We start from the raw sequence: 17,020 nt of genomic DNA, 5'->3' as shown, positions 1-17,020 counted from the left end.
GTGTACAGGGGTATGTAGGGATGGTTGGTTAGAGGGGTAGGTACAGGGGCAGGGAGATGGGGATAAAGGGGCGTGTACAGGGGTAGGTAGGGATGGTTGGTTAGAGGGGTAGGTACAAGGGCAGGGAGATGGGGATAAAGGGGCGTGTACGGGATATGTACGGATGGTTGGTTAGAGGGGTAGGTGCAGGGGCAGGGAGATGGGGATAAAGGGGCGTGTACGGGGGTAGGTAGGGATGGTTGGTTAGAGGGGTAGGTACAAGGGCAGGGAGATGGGGATAAAGGGGCGTGTACGGGATATGTAGGGATGGTTGGTTAGAGGGGTGGGTACAAGGGCAGGGATATGGGGATAAAGGGGCGTGTACGGGGTATGTAGGGATGGTTGGTTAGAGGGGTAGGTACAGGGGCAGGGAGATGGGGATAAAGGGGCGTGTACAGGGGTAGGTAGGGATGGTTGGTTAGAGGGGTAGGTACAGGGGCAGGGAGATGGGGATAAAGGGGTGTGTACAGGGGTAGGTAGGGATGGTTGGTTAGAGGGGTAGGTACAGGGGCAGGGAGATGGGGATAAAGGGGCGTGTACGGGGTATGTAGGGATGGTTGGTTAGAGGGGTAGGTACAAGGGCAGGGAGATGGGGATAAAGGGGCGTGTACGGGATATGTACGGATGGTTGGTTAGAGGGGTAGGTGCAGGGGCAGGGAGATGGGGATAAAGGGGCGTGTACGGGGGTAGGTAGGGATGGTTGGTTAGAGGGGTAGGTACAAGGGCAGGGAGATGGGGATAAAGGGGCGTGTACGGGATATGTAGGGATGGTTGGTTAGAGGGGTAGGTACAAGGGCAGGGAGATGGGGATAAAGGGGCGTGTACGGGGTATGTAGGGATGGCTGGTTAGAGGGGTAGGTACAAGGGCAGGGAGATGGGGATAAAGGGGCGTGTACGGGGTATGTAGGGATGGTTGGTTAGAGGGGTAGGTACAAGGGCAGGGAGATGGGGATAAAGGGGCGTGTACGGGATATGTAGGGATGGTTGGTTAGAGGGGTAGGTACAGGGGCAGGGATATGCGGATAAAGGGGCGTGTACGGGGTATGTAGGGATGGTTGGTTAGAGGGGTAGGTACAGGGGTAGGGAGATGGGGATAAAGGGGCGTGTACAGGGGTAGGTAGGGATGGTTGGTTAGAGGGGTAGGTACAGGGGCAGGGAGATGGGGATAAAGGGGCGTGTACAGGGGTAGGTAGGGATGGTTGGTTAGAGGGGTAGGTACAGGGGCAGGGAGATGGGGATAAAGGGGCGTGTACAGGGGTAGGTAGGGATGGTTGGTTAGAGGGGTAGGTGCAAGGGCAGGGAGATGGGGATAAAGGGGCGTGTACGGGATATGTACGGATGGTTGGTTAGAGGGGTAGGTGCAGGGGCAGGGAGATGGGGATAAAGGGGCGTGTACGGGGGTAGGTAGGGATGGTTGGTTAGAGGGGTAGGTACAAGGGCAGGGAGATGGGGATAAAGGGGCGTGTACGGGATATGTAGGGATGGTTGGTTAGAGGGGTAGGTACAAGGGCAGGGAGATGGGGATAAAGGGGCGTGTACGGGGTATGTAGGGATGGCTGGTTAGAGGGGTAGGTACAAGGGCAGGGAGATGGGGATAAAGGGGCGTGTACGGGGTATGTAGGGATGGTTGGTTAGAGGGGTAGGTACAAGGGCAGGGAGATGGGGATAAAGGGGCGTGTACGGGATATGTAGGGATGGTTGGTTAGAGGGGTAGGTACAGGGGTAGGGAGATGGGGATAAAGGGGCGTGTACAGGGGTAGGTAGGGATGGTTGGTTAGAGGGGTAGGTACAGGGGCAGGGAGATGGGGATAAAGGGGCGTGTACAGGGGTAGGTAGGGATGGTTGGTTAGAGGGGTAGGTACAGGGGCAGGGAGATGGGGATAAAGGGGCGTGTACAGGGGTAGGTAGGGATGGTTGGTTAGAGGGGTAGGTACAAGGGCAGGGAGATGGGGATAAAGGGGCGTGTACAGGGGTATGTAGGGATGGTTGGTTAGAGGGGTGGGTACAGGGGCAGGGAGATGGGGATAAAGGGGCGTGTATGGGGTATGTAGGGATGGTTGGTTAGAGGGGTAGGTACAGGGGCAGGGAGATGGGGATAAAGGGGCGTGTACAGGGGTAGGTAGGGATGGTTGGTTAGAGGGGTAGGTACAGGGGCAGGGAGATGGGGATAAAGGGGCGTGTACAGGGGTAGGTAGGGATGGTTGGTTAGAGGGGTAGGTACAGGGGCAGGGAGATGGGGATAAAGGGGCGTGTACAGGGGTAGGTAGGGATGGTTGGTTAGAGGGGTAGGTACAGGGGCAGGGAGATGGGGATAAAGGGGCGTGTACGGGGTATGTAGGGATGGTTGGTTAGAGGGGTAGGTACAAGGGCAGGGAGATGGGGATAAAGGGGCGTGTACGGGATATGTACGGATGGTTGGTTAGAGGGGTAGGTGCAGGGGCAGGGAGATGGGGATAAAGGGGCGTGTACGGGGGTAGGTAGGGATGGTTGGTTAGAGGGGTAGGTACAAGGGCAGGGAGATGGGGATAAAGGGGCGTGTACGGGATATGTAGGGATGGTTGGTTAGAGGGGTAGGTACAAGGGCAGGGAGATGGGGATAAAGGGGCGTGTACGGGGTATGTAGGGATGGCTGGTTAGAGGGGTAGGTACAAGGGCAGGGAGATGGGGATAAAGGGGCGTGTACGGGGTATGTAGGGATGGTTGGTTAGAGGGGTAGGTACAAGGGCAGGGAGATGGGGATAAAGGGGCGTGTACGGGATATGTAGGGATGGTTGGTTAGAGGGGTAGGTACAGGGGCAGGGATATGGGGATAAAGGGGCGTGTACGGGGTATGTAGGGATGGTTGGTTAGAGGGGTAGGTACAGGGGTAGGGAGATGGGGATAAAGGGGCGTGTACAGGGGTAGGTAGGGATGGTTGGTTAGAGGGGTAGGTACAGGGGCAGGGAGATGGGGATAAAGGGGCGTGTACAGGGGTAGGTAGGGATGGTTGGTTAGAGGGGTAGGTACAGGGGCAGGGATATGGGGATAAAGGGGCGTGTACGGGGTATGTAGGGATGGTTGGTTAGAGGGGTAGGTACAGGGGTAGGGAGATGGGGATAAAGGGGCGTGTACAGGGGTAGGAAGGGATGGTTGGTTAGAGGGGTAGGTACAGGGGTAGGTAGGGATGGTTGGTTAGAGGGGTAGGTACAAGGGCAGGGAGATGGGGATAAAGGGGCGTGTACAGGGGTAGGTAGGAATGGTTGGTTAGAGGGGTAGGTGCAGGGGCAGGGAGATGGGGATAAAGGGGCGTGTACAGGGGTATGTAGGGATGGTTGGTTAGAGGGGTAGGTACAGGGGCAGGGATATGGGGATAAAGGGGCGTGTACGGGGTATGTAGGGATGGTTGGTTAGAGGGGTAGGTACAGGGGCAGGGATATGGGGATAAAGGGGCGTGTACGGGGTAGGTAGGGATGGTTGGTTAGAGGGGTAGGTACAGGGGCAGGGAGATGGGGATAAAGGGGCGTGTACAGGGGTAGGTAGGGATGGTTGGTTAGAGGGGTAGGTACAGGGGCAGGGAGATGGGGATAAAGGGGCGTGTACAGGGGTATGTAGGGATGGTTGGTTAGAGGGGTAGGTACAGGGGCAGGGAGATGGGGATAAAGGGGCGTGTACAGGGGTATGTAGGGATGGTTGGTTAGAGGGGTAGGTACAGGGGCAGGGATATGGGGATAAAGGGGCGTGTACGGGGTATGTAGGGATGGTTGGTTAGAGGGGTAGGTACAGGGGTAGGTAGGGATGGTTGGTTAGAGGGGTAGGTAGCAGGGAGATGGGGATAAAGGGGCGTGTACAGGGGTAGGTAGGGATGGTTGGTTAGAGGGGTAGGTACAGGGGCAGGGAGATGGGGATAAAGGGGCGTGTACGGGGTATGTAGGGATGGTTGGTTAGAGGGGTAGGTACAGGGGCAGGGAGATGGGGATAAAGGGGCGTGTACAGGGGTATGTAGGGATGGTTGGTTAGAGGGGTAGGTACAGGGGCAGGGAGATGGGGATAAAGGGGCGTGTACGGGGGTATGTAGGGATGGTTGGTTAGAGAGGTAGGTACAGGGGTATGTAGGGATGGTTGGTTAGAGGGGTAGGTACAGGGGCAGGGAGATGGGGATAAAGGGGCGTGTACAGGGGTAGGTAGGGATGGTTGGTTAGAGGGGTAGGTACAGGGGCAGGGAGATGGGGATAAAGGGGCGTGTACGGGGTATGTAGGGATGGTTGGTTAGAGGGGTGGGTACAGGGGCAGGGAGATGGGGATAAAGGAGCGTGTACGGGGTATGTAGGGATGGTTGGTTAGAGGGGTAGGTACAGGGGCAGGGAGATGGGGATAAAGGGGCGTGTACAGGGGTAGGTAGGGATGGTTGGTTAGAGGGGTGGGTACAGGGGCAGGGAGATGGGGATAAAGGGGCGTATACGGGGTATGTAGGGATGGTTGGTTAGAGGGGTAGGTACAAGGGCAGGGAGATGGGGATAAAGGGGCGTGTACAGGGGTAGGTAGGGATGGTTGGTTAGAGGGGTAGGTACAGGGGCAGGGAGATGGGGATAAAGGGGCGTGTCCAGGGGTATGTAGGGATGGTTGGTTAGAGGGGTAGGTGCAGGGGCAGGGAGATGGGGATAAAGGGGCGTGTACGGGGTATGTAGGGATGGTTGGTTAGAGGGGTAGGTACAAGGGCAGGGAGATGGGGATAAAGGGGCGTGTACAGGGGTAGGTAGGGATGATTGGTTAGAGGGGTAGGTACAGGGATAGGTAGGAATGGTTGGTTAGAGGGGTGGGTACAGGGGCAGGGAGATGGGGATAAAGGGGCGTGTACAGGGGTAGGTAGGGATGGTTGGTTAGAGGGGTAGGTACAAGGGCAGGGAGATGGGGATAAAGGGGCGTGTACAGGGATAGGTAGGAATGGTTGGTTAGAGGGGTAGGTAGCAGGGAGATGGGGATAAAGAGGCGTGTACGGGGTAGGTAGGGATGGTTGGTTAGAGGGGTAGGTACAAGGGCAGGGAGATGGGGATAAAGGGGCGTGTACAGGGGTAGGTAGGGATGGTTGGTTAGAGGGGTGGGTACAAGGGCAGGGAGATGGGGATAAAGGGGCGTGTACGGGGTATGTAGGGATGGTTGGTTAGAGGGGTGGGTACAAGGGCAGGGAGATGGGGATAAAGGGGCGTGTACGGGGTATGTAGGGATGGTTGGTTAGAGGGGTAGGTACAAGGGCAGGGAGATGGGGATAAAGGGGCGTGTACGGGATATGTACGGATGGTTGGTTAGAGGGGTAGGTGCAGGGGCAGGGAGATGGGGATAAAGGGGCGTGTACGGGGTATGTAGGGATGGTTGGTTAGAGGGGTAGGTACAGGGGCAGGGAGATGGGGATAAAGGGGCGTGTACGGGGTATGTAGGGATGGTTGGTTAGAGGGGTAGGTACAAGGGCAGGGAGATGGGGATAAAGGGGCGTGTACGGGATATGTAGGGATGGTTGGTTAGAGGGGTAGGTACAGGGGCAGGGATATGGGGATAAAGGGGCGTGTACGGGGTATGTAGGGATGGTTGGTTAGAGGGGTAGGTACAGGGGTAGGGAGATGGGGATAAAGGGGCGTGTACAGGGGTAGGTAGGGATGGTTGGTTAGAGGGGTAGGTACAGGGGCAGGGAGATGGGGATAAAGGGGCGTGTACAGGGGTATGTAGGGATGGTTGGTTAGAGGGGTAGGTACAGGGGCAGGGAGATGGGGATAAAGGGGCGTGTACGGGGTATGTAGGGATGGTTGGTTAGAGGGGTAGGTACAGGGGTAGGTAGGGATGGTTGGTTAGAGGGGTAGGTACAAGGGCAGGGAGATGGGGATAAAGGGGCGTGTACAGGGGTAGGTAGGGATGGTTGGTTAGAGGGGTAGGTACAAGGGCAGGGAGATGGGGATAAAGGGGCGTGTACAGGGGTATGTAGGGATGGTTGGTTAGAGGGGTAGGTACAGGGGCAGGGAGATGGGGATAAAGGGGCGTGTACAGGGGTATGTAGGGATGGTTGGTTAGAGGGGTAGGTACAGGGGCAGGGAGATGGGGATAAAGGGGCGTGTACGGGGTATGTAGGGATGGTTGGTTAGAGGGGTAGGTACAGGGGCAGGGATATGGGGATAAAGGGGCGTGTACGGGGTAGGTAGGGATGGTTGGTTAGAGGGGTAGGTACAGGGGCAGGGAGATGGGGATAAAGGGGCGTGTACAGGGGTAGGTAGGGATGGTTGGTTAGAGGGGTAGGTACAGGGGCAGGGAGATGGGGATAAAGGGGCGTGTACGGGGTATGCAGGGATGGTTGGTTAGAGGGGTAGGTGCAGGGGCAGGGAGATGGGGATAAAGGGGCGTGTACAGGGGTATGTAGGGATGGTTGGTTAGAGGGGTAGGTACAGGGGCAGGGATATGGGGATAAAGGAGCGTGTACGGGGTATGTAGGGATGGTTGGTTAGAGGGGTAGGTACAGGGGCAGGGATATGGGGATAAAGGGGCGTGTACGGGGTAGGTAGGGATGGTTGGTTAGAGGGGTAGGTACAGGGGCAGGGAGATGGGAATAAAGGGGCGTGTACAGGTGTAGGTAGGGATGGTTGGTTAGAGGGGTAGGTACAGGGGCAGGGAGATGGGGATAAAGGGGCGTGTACAGGGGTATGTAGGGATGGTTGGTTAGAGGGGTAGGTACAGGGGCAGGGAGATGGGGATAAAGGGGCGTGTACAGGGGTATGTAGGGATGGTTGGTTAGAGGGGTAGGTACAGGGGCAGGGATATGGGGATAAAGGGGCGTGTACGGGGTATGTAGGGATGGTTGGTTAGAGGGGTAGGTACAGGGGTAGGTAGGGATGGTTGGTTAGAGGGGTAGGTAGCAGGGAGATGGGGATAAAGGGGCGTGTACAGGGGTAGGTAGGGATGGTTGGTTAGAGGGGTAGGTACAGGGGCAGGGAGATGGGGATAAAGGGGCGTGTACGGGGTATGTAGGGATGGTTGGTTAGAGGGGTAGGTACAGGGGCAGGGAGATGGGGATAAAGGGGCGTGTACAGGGGTATGTAGGGATGGTTGGTTAGAGGGGTAGGTACAGGGGCAGGGAGATGGGGATAAAGGGGCGTGAACAGGGGTAGGTAGGGATGGTTGGTTAGAGGGGTAGGTACAGGGGCAGGGAGATGGGGATAAAGGGGCGTGTACGGGGTATGTAGGGATGGTTGGTTAGAGGGGTGGGTACAGGGGCAGGGAGATGGGGATAAAGGGGCGTGTACGGGGTATGTAGGGATGGTTGGTTAGAGGGGTAGGTACAGGGGCAGGGAGATGGGGATAAAGGGGCGTGTACAGGGGTAGGTAGGGATGGTTGGTTAGAGGGGTGGGTACAGGGGCAGGGAGATGGGGATAAAGGGGCGTATACGGGGTATGTAGGGATGGTTGGTTAGAGGGGTAGGTATAAGGGCAGGGAGATGGGGATAAAGGGGCGTGTACAGGGGTAGGTAGGGATGGTTGGTTAGAGGGGTAGGTACAAGGGCAGGGAGATGGGGATAAAGGGGCGTGTACGGGGGTAGGTAGGGATGGTTGGTTAGAGGGGTAGGTACAGGGGCAGGGAGATGGGGATAAAGGGGCGTGTACGGGGTATGTAGGGATGGTTGGTTAGAGGGGTAGGTACAGGGGCAGGGAGATGGGGATAAAGGGGCGTGTACGGGGTATGTAGGGATGGTTGGTTAGAGGGGTAGGTACAGGGGCAGGGAGATGGGGATAAAGGGGCGTGTACGGGGTATGTAGGGATGGTTGGTTAGAGGGGTAGGTACAAGGGCAGGGAGATGGGGATAAAGGGGCGTGTACGGGATATGTAGGGATGGTTGGTTAGAGGGGTAGGTGCAGGGGCAGGGAGATGGGGATAAAGGGGCGTGTACGGGGTATGTAGGGATGGTTGGTTAGAGGGGTAGGTACAAGGGCAGGGAGATGGGGATAAAGGGGCGTGTACGGGATATGTCGGGATGGTTGGTTAGAGGGGTAGGTACAGGGGCAGGGATATGGGGATAAAGGGGCGTGTACGGGGTATGTAGGGATGGTTGGTTAGAGGGGTAGGTACAGGGGTAGGGAGATGGGGATAAAGGGGCGTGTACAGGGGTAGGTAGGGATGGTTGGTTAGAGGGGTAGGTACAGGGGCAGGGAGATGGGGATAAAGGGGCGTGTACGGGGTATGTAGGGATGGTTGGTTAGAGGGGTAGGTACAAGGGCAGGGAGATGGGGATAAAGGGGCGTGTACGGGATATGTAGGGATGGTTGGTTAGAGGGGTAGGTACAGGGGCAGGGATATGGGGATAAAGGGGCGTGTACGGGGTATGTAGGGATGGTTGGTTAGAGGGGTAGGTACAGGGGTAGGGAGATGGGGATAAAGGGGCGTGTACAGGGGTAGGTAGGGATGGTTGGTTAGAGGGGTAGGTACAGGGGCAGGGAGATGGGGATAAAGGGGCGTGTACAGGGGTAGGTAGGGATGGTTGGTTAGAGGGGTAGGTACAGGGGCAGGGAGATGGGGATAAAGGGGCGTGTACAGGGGTAGGTAGGGATGGTTGGTTAGAGGGGTAGGTACAAGGGCAGGGAGATGGGGATAAAGGGGCGTGTACAGGGGTATGTAGGGATGGTTGGTTAGAGGGGTAGGTACAGGGGCAGGGAGATGGGGATAAAGGGGCGTGTACAGGGGTATGTAGGGATGGTTGGTTAGAGGGGTAGGTACAGGGGCAGGGAGATGGGGATAAAGGGGCATGTACGGGGTATGTAGGGATGGTTGGTTAGAGGGGTAGGTACAGGGGCAGGGATATGGGGATAAAGGGGCGTGTACGGGGTAGGTAGGGATGGTTGGTTAGAGGGGTAGGTACAGGGGCAGGGAGATGGGGATAAAGGGGCGTGTACAGGGGTAGGTAGGGATGGTTGGTTAGAGGGGTAGGTACAGGGGCAGGGAGATGGGGATAAAGGGGCGTGTACGGGGTATGCAGGGATGGTTGGTTAGAGGGGTAGGTGCAGGGGCAGGGAGATGGGGATAAAGGGGCGTGTACAGGGGTATGTAGGGATGGTTGGTTAGAGGGGTAGGTACAGGGGCAGGGATATGGGGATAAAGGAGCGTGTACGGTGTATGTAGGGATGGTTGGTTAGAGGGGTAGGTACAGGGGCAGGGATATGGGGATAAAGGGGCGTGTACGGGGTAGGTAGGGATGGTTGGTTAGAGGGGTAGGTACAGGGGCAGGGAGATGGGGATAAAGGGGCGTGTACAGGGGTAGGTAGGGATGGTTGGTTAGAGGGGTAGGTACAGGGGCAGGGAGATGGGGATAAAGGGGCGTGTACAGGGGTATGTAGGGATGGTTGGTTAGAGGGGTAGGTACAGGGGCAGGGATATGGGGATAAAGGGGCGTGTACGGGGTATGTAGGGATGGTTGGTTAGAGGGGTAGGTACAGGGGTAGGTAGGGATGGTTGGTTAGAGGGGTAGGTAGCAGGGAGATGGGGATAAAGGGGCGTGTACAGGGGTAGGTAGGGATGGTTGGTTAGAGGGGTAGGTACAGGGGCAGGGAGATGGGGATAAAGGGGCATGTACGGGGTATGTAGGGATGGTTGGTTAGAGGGGTAGGTACAGGGGCAGGGATATGGGGATAAAGGGGCGTGTACGGGGTAGGTAGGGATGGTTGGTTAGAGGGGTAGGTACAGGGGCAGGGAGATGGGGATAAAGGGGCGTGTACAGGGGTAGGTAGGGATGGTTGGTTAGAGGGGTAGGTACAGGGGTAGGGAGATGGGGATAAAGGGGCGTGTACGGGGTATGCAGGGATGGTTGGTTAGAGGGGTAGGTGCAGGGGCAGGGAGATGGGGATAAAGGGGCGTGTACAGGGGTATGTAGGGATGGTTGGTTAGAGGGGTAGGTACAGGGGCAGGGATATGGGGATAAAGGAGCGTGTACGGGGTATGTAGGGATGGTTGGTTAGAGGGGTAGGTACAGGGGCAGGGATATGGGGATAAAGGGGCGTGTACGGGGTAGGTAGGGATGGTTGGTTAGAGGGGTAGGTACAGGGGCAGGGAGATGGGGATAAAGGGGCGTGTACAGGGGTAGGTAGGGATGGTTGGTTAGAGGGGTAGGTACAGGGGCAGGGAGATGGGGATAAAGGGGCGTGTACAGGGGTATGTAGGGATGGTTGGTTAGAGGGGTAGGTACAGGGGCAGGGAGATGGGGATAAAGGGGCGTGTACAGGGGTATGTAGGGATGGTTGGTTAGAGGGGTAGGTACAGGGGCAGGGATATGGGGATAAAGGGGCGTGTACGGGGTATGTAGGGATGGTTGGTTAGAGGGGTAGGTACAGGGGTAGGTAGGGATGGTTGGTTAGAGGGGTAGGTAGCAGGGAGATGGGGATAAAGGGGCGTGTACAGGGGTAGGTAGGGATGGTTGGTTAGAGGGGTAGGTACAGGGGCAGGGAGATGGGGATAAAGGGGCGTGTACGGGGTATGTAGGGATGGTTGGTTAGAGGGGTAGGTACAGGGGCAGGGAGATGGGGATAAAGGGGCGTGTACAGGGGAATGTAGGGATGGTTGGTTAGAGGGGTAGGTACAGGGGCAGGGAGATGGGGATAAAGGGGCGTGTACGGGGGTATGTAGGGATGGTTGGTTAGAGAGGTAGGTACAGGGGTATGTAGGGATGGTTGGTTAGAGGGGTAGGTACAGGGGCAGGGAGATGGGGATAAAGGGGCGTGAACAGGGGTAGGTAGGGATGGTTGGTTAGAGGGGTAGGTACAGGGGCAGGGAGATGGGGATAAAGGGGCGTGTACGGGGTATGTAGGGATGGTTGGTTAGAGGGGTGGGTACAGGGGCAGGGAGATGGGGATAAAGGGGCGTGTACGGGGTATGTAGGGATGGTTGGTTAGAGGGGTAGGTACAGGGGCAGGGAGATGGGGATAAAGGGGCGTGTACAGGGGTAGGTAGGGATGGTTGGTTAGAGGGGTGGGTACAGGGGCAGGGAGATGGGGATAAAGGGGCGTATACGGGGTATGTAGGGATGGTTAGTTAGAGGGGTAGGTACAAGGGCAGGGAGATGGGGTTAAAGGGGCGTGTACAGGGGTAGGTAGGGATGGTTGGTTAGAGGGGTAGGTACAAGGGCAGGGAGATGGGGATAAAGGGGCGTGTACGGGGGTAGGTAGGGATGGTTGGTTAGAGGGGTAGGTACAGGGGCAGGGAGATGGGGATAAAGGGGCGTGTACGGGGTATGTAGGGATGGTTGGTTAGAGGGGTAGGTACAGGGGCAGGGAGATGGGGATAAAGGGGCGTGTACGGGGTATGTAGGGATGGTTGGTTAGAGGGGTAGGTACAGGGGCAGGGAGATGGGGATAAAGGGGCGTGTACGGGGTATGTAGGGATGGTTGGTTAGAGGGGTAGGTACAAGGGCAGGGAGATGGGGATAAAGGGGCGTGTACGGGATATGTAGGGATGGTTGGTTAGAGGGGTAGGTGCAGGGGCAGGGAGATGGGGATAAAGGGGCGTGTACGGGGTATGTAGGGATGGTTGGTTAGAGGGGTAGGTACAGGGGCAGGGAGATGGGGATAAAGGGGCGTGTACGGGGTATGTAGGGATGGTTGGTTAGAGGGGTAGGTACAAGGGCAGGGAGATGGGGATAAAGGGGCGTGTACGGGATATGTAGGGATGGTTGGTTAGAGGGGTAGGTACAGGGGCAGGGATATGGGGATAAAGGGGCGTGTACGGGGTATGTAGGGATGGTTGGTTAGAGGGGTAGGTACAGGGGTAGGGAGATGGGGATAAAGGGGCGTGTACAGGGGTAGGTAGGGATGGTTGGTTAGAGGGGTAGGTACAGGGGCAGGGAGATGGGGATAAAGGGGCGTGTACAGGGGTAGGTAGGGATGGTTGGTTAGAGGGGTAGGTACAAGGGCAGGGAGATGGGGATAAAGGGGCGTGTACAGGGGTATGTAGGGATGGTTGGTTAGAGGGGTAGGTACAGGGGCAGGGAGATGGGGATAAAGGGGCGTGTACAGGGGTATGTAGGGATGGTTGGTTAGAGGGGTAGGTACAGGGGCAGGGAGATGGGGATAAAGGGGCGTGTACGGGGGTAGGTAGGGATGGTTGGTTAGAGGGGTAGGTACAGGGGCAGGGAGATGGGGATAAAGGGGCGTGTACGGGGTATGCAGGGATGGTTGGTTAGAGGGGTAGGTGCAGGGGCAGGGAGATGGGGATAAAGGGGCGTGTACAGGGGTATGTAGGGATGGTTGGTTAGAGGGGTAGGTACAGGGGCAGGGATATGGGGATAAAGGGGCGTGTACGGGGTATGTAGGGATGGTTGGTTAGAGGGGTAGGTACAGGGGCAGGGAGATGGGGATAAAGGGGCGTGTACAGGGGTAGGTAGGGATGGTTGGTTAGAGGGGTGGGTACAGGGGCAGGGAGATGGGGATAAAGGGGCGTATACGGGGTATGTAGGGATGGTTGGTTAGAGGGGTAGGTACAAGGGCAGGGAGATGGGGATAAAGGGGCGTGTACAGGGGTAGGTAGGGATGGTTGGTTAGAGGGGTAGGTACAGGGGCAGGGAGATGGGGATAAAGGGGCGTGTCCAGGGGTATGTAGGGATGGTTGGTTAGAGGGGTAGGTGCAGGGGCAGGGAGATGGGGATAAAGGGGCGTGTACGGGGTATGTAGGGATGGTTGGTTAGAGGGGTAGGTACAAGGGCAGGGAGATGGGGATAAAGGGGCGTGTACAGGGGTAGGTAGGGATGATTGGTTAGAGGGGTAGGTACAGGGATAGGTAGGAATGGTTGGTTAGAGGGGTGGGTACAGGGGCAGGGAGATGGGGATAAAGGGGCGTGTACAGGGGTAGGTAGGGATGGTTGGTTAGAGGGGTAGGTACAAGGGCAGGGAGATGGGGATAAAGGGGCGTGTACAGGGATAGGTAGGAATGGTTGGTTAGAGGGGTAGGTACAAGGGCAGGGAGATGGGGATAAAGGGGCGTGTACGGGATATGTAGGGATGGTTGGTTAGAGGGGTAGGTACAAGGGCAGGGAGATGGGGATAAAGGGGCGTGTACAGGGGTATGTAGGGATGGTTGGTTAGAGGGGTAGGTACAGGGGCAGGGATAGGGGGATAAAGGGGCGTGTACGGGGTATGTAGGGATGGTTGGTTAGAGGGGTAGGTACAGGGGCAGGGAGATGGGGATAAAGGGGCGTGTATGGGGTATATAGGGATGGTTGGTTAGAGGGGTAGGTACAGGGGCAGGGAGATGGGGATAAAGGGGCGTGTACGGGGTATGTAGGGATGGTTGGTTAGAGGGGTAGGTACAGGGGCAGGGAGATGGGGATAAAGGGGCGTGTATGGGGTATATAGGGATGGTTGGTTAGAGGGGTAGGTACAGGGGCAGGGAGATGGGGATAAAGGGGCGTGTACGGGGTATGTAGGGATGGTTGGTTAGAGGGGTAGGTAGCAGGGAGATGGGGATAAAGAGGCGTGTACGGGGTAGGTAGGGATGGTTGGTTAGAGGGGTAGGTACAAGGGCAGGGAGATGGGGATAAAGGGGCGTGTACAGGGGTAGGTAGGGATGGTTGGTTAGAGGGGTGGGTACAAGGGCAGGGAGATGGGGATAAAGGGGCGTGTACGGGGTATGTAGGGATGGTTGGTTAGAGGGGTGGGTACAAGGGCAGGGAGATGGGGATAAAGGGGCGTGTACGGGGTATGTAGGGATGGTTGGTTAGAGGGGTAGGTACAAGGGCAGGGAGATGGGGATAAAGGGGCGTGTACGGGATATGTACGGATGGTTGGTTAGAGGGGTAGGTGCAGGGGCAGGGAGATGGGGATAAAGGGGCGTGTACGGGGTATGTAGGGATGGTTGGTTAGAGGGGTAGGTACAGGGGCAGGGAGATGGGGATAAAGGGGCGTGTACGGGGTATGTAGGGATGGTTGGTTAGAGGGGTAGGTACAAGGGCAGGGAGATGGGGATAAAGGGGCGTGTACGGGATATGTAGGGATGGTTGGTTAGAGGGGTAGGTACAGGGGCAGGGATATGGGGATAAAGGAGCGTGTACGGGGTATGTAGGGATGGTTGGTTAGAGGGGTAGGTACAGGGGTAGGGAGATGGGGATAAAGGGGCGTGTACAGGGGTAGGTAGGGATGGTTGGTTAGAGGGGTAGGTACAGGGGCAGGGAGATGGGGATAAAGGGGCGTGTACGGGGTATGTAGGGATGGTTGGTTAGAGGGGTAGGTACAAGGGCAGGGAGATGGGGATAAAGGGGCGTGTACAGGGGTATGTAGGGATGGTTGGTTAGAGGGGTAGGTACAGGGGCAGGGAGATGGGGATAAAGGGGCGTGTACAGGGGTATGTAGGGATGGTTGGTTAGAGGGGTAGGTACAGGGGCAGGGAGATGGGGATAAAGGGGCGTGTACGGGGTATGTAGGGATGGTTGGTTAGAGGGGTAGGTACAGGGGCAGGGATATGGGGATAAAGGGGCGTGTACGGGGTAGGTAGGGATGGTTGGTTAGAGGGGTAGGTACAGGGGCAGGGAGATGGGGATAAAGGGGCGTGTACAGGGGTAGGTAGGGATGGTTGGTTAGAGGGGTAGGTACAGGGGCAGGGAGATGGGGATAAAGGGGCGTGTACGGGGTATGCAGGGATGGTTGGTTAGAGGGGTAGGTGCAGGGGCAGGGAGATGGGGATAAAGGGGCGTGTACAGGGGTATGTAGGGATGGTTGGTTAGAGGGGTAGGTACAGGGGCAGGGATATGGGGATAAAGGAGCGTGTACGGGGTATGTAGGGATGGTTGGTTAGAGGGGTAGGTAGCAGGGAGATGGGGATAAAGGGGCGTGTACAGGGGTAGGTAGGGATGGTTGGTTAGAGGGGTAGGTACAGGGGCAGGGAGATGGGGATAAAGGGGCGTGTACAGGGGTATGTAGGGATGGTTGGTTAGAGGGGTAGGTACAGGGGCAGGGAGATGGGGATAAAGGGGCGTGTACAGGGGTATGTAGGGATGGTTGGTTAGAGGGGTAGGTACAGGGGCAGGGATATGGGGATAAAGGGGCGTGTACGGGGTATGTAGGGATGGTTGGTTAGAGGGGTAGGTACAGGGGTAGGTAGGGATGGTTGGTTAGAGGGGTAGGTAGCAGGGAGATGGGGATAAAGGGGCGTGTACAGGGGTAGGTAGGGATGGTTGGTTAGAGGGGTAGGTACAGGGGCAGGGAGATGGGGATAAAGGGGCGTGTACGGGGTATGTAGGGATGGTTGGTTAGAGGGGTAGGTACAGGGGCAGGGAGATGGGGATAAAGGGGCGTGTACAGGGGTATGTAGGGATGGTTGGTTAGAGGGGTAGGTACAGGGGCAGGGAGATGGGGATAAAGGGGCGTGTACGGGGGTATGTAGGGATGGTTGGTTAGAGAGGTAGGTACAGGGGTATGTAGGGATGGTTGGTTAGAGGGGTAGGTACAGGGGCAGGGAGATGGGGATAAAGGGGCGTGAACAGGGGTAGGTAGGGATGGTTGGTTAGAGGGGTAGGTACATGGGCAGGGAGATGGGGATAAAGGGGCGTGTACGGGGTATGTAGGGATGGTTGGTTAGAGGGGTGGGTACAGGGGCAGGGAGATGGGGATAAAGGGGCGTGTACGGGGTATGTAGGGATGGTTGGTTAGAGGGGTAGGTACAGGGGCAGGGAGATGGGGATAAAGGGGCGTGTACAGGGGTAGGTAGGGATGGTTGGTTAGAGGGGTAGGTATAAGGGCAGGGAGATGGGGATAAAGGGGCGTGTACAGGGGTAGGTAGGGATGGTTGGTTAGAGGGGTAGGTACAAGGGCAGGGAGATGGGGATAAAGGGGCGTGTACGGGGGTAGGTAGGGATGGTTGGTTAGAGGGGTAGGTACAGGGGCAGGGAGATGGGGATAAAGGGGCGTGTACGGGGTATGTAGGGATGGTTGGTTAGAGGGGTAGGTACAGGGGCAGGGAGATGGGGATAAAGGGGCGTGTACGGGGTATGTAGGGATGGTTGGTTAGAGGGGTAGGTACAGGGGCAGGGAGATGGGGATAAAGGGGCGTGTACGGGATATGTAGGGATGGTTGGTTAGAGGGGTAGGTGCAGGGGCAGGGAGATGGGGATAAAGGGGCGTGTACGGGGTATGTAGGGATGGTTGGTTAGAGGGGTAGGTACAGGGGCAGGGAGATGGGGATAAAGGGGCGTGTACGGGGTATGTAGGGATGGTTGGTTAGAGGGGTAGGTACAAGGGCAGGGAGATGGGGATAAAGGGGCGTGTACGGGATATGTAGGGATGGTTGGTTAGAGGGGTAGGTACAGGGGCAGGGATATGGGGATAAAGGGGCGTGTACGGGGTATGTAGGGATGGTTGGTTAGAGGGGTAGGTACAGGGGTAGGGAGATGGGGATAAAGGGGCGTGTACAGGGGTAGGTAGGGATGGTTGGTTAGAGGGGTAGGTACAGGGGCAGGGAGATGGGGATAAAGGGGCGTGTACGGGGTATGTAGGGATGGTTGGTTAGAGGGGTAGGTACAAGGGCAGGGAGATGGGGATAAAGGGGCGTGTACGGGATATGTAGGGATGGTTGGTTAGAGGGGTAGGTACAGGGGCAGGGATATGGGGATAAAGGGGCGTGTACGGGGTATGTAGGGATGGTTGGTTAGAGGGGTAGGTACAGGGGTAGGGAGATGGGGATAAAGGGGCGTGTACAGGGGTAGGTAGGGATGGTTGGTTAGAGGGGTAGGTACAGGGGCAGGGAGATGGGGATAAAGGGGCGTGTACAGGGGTAGGTAGGGATGGTTGGTTAGAGGGGTAGGTACAGGGGCAGGGAGATGGGGATAAAGGGGCGTGTACAGGGGTAGGTAGGGATGGTTGGTTAGAGGGGTAGGTACAAGGGCAGGGAGATGGGGATAAAGGGGCGTGTACAGGGGTATGTAGGGATGGTTGGTTAGAGGGGTAGGTACAGGGGTAGGTAGGGATGGTTGGTTAGAGGGGTAGGTACAGGGGCAGGGAG

Source organism: Malaclemys terrapin, chromosome 23, assembly GCF_027887155.1.
Source record: "Malaclemys terrapin pileata isolate rMalTer1 chromosome 23, rMalTer1.hap1, whole genome shotgun sequence".
Lineage (NCBI taxonomy): Eukaryota > Metazoa > Chordata > Testudines > Emydidae > Malaclemys > Malaclemys terrapin.
Note: the sequence above shows the minus strand (reverse complement) of the source record.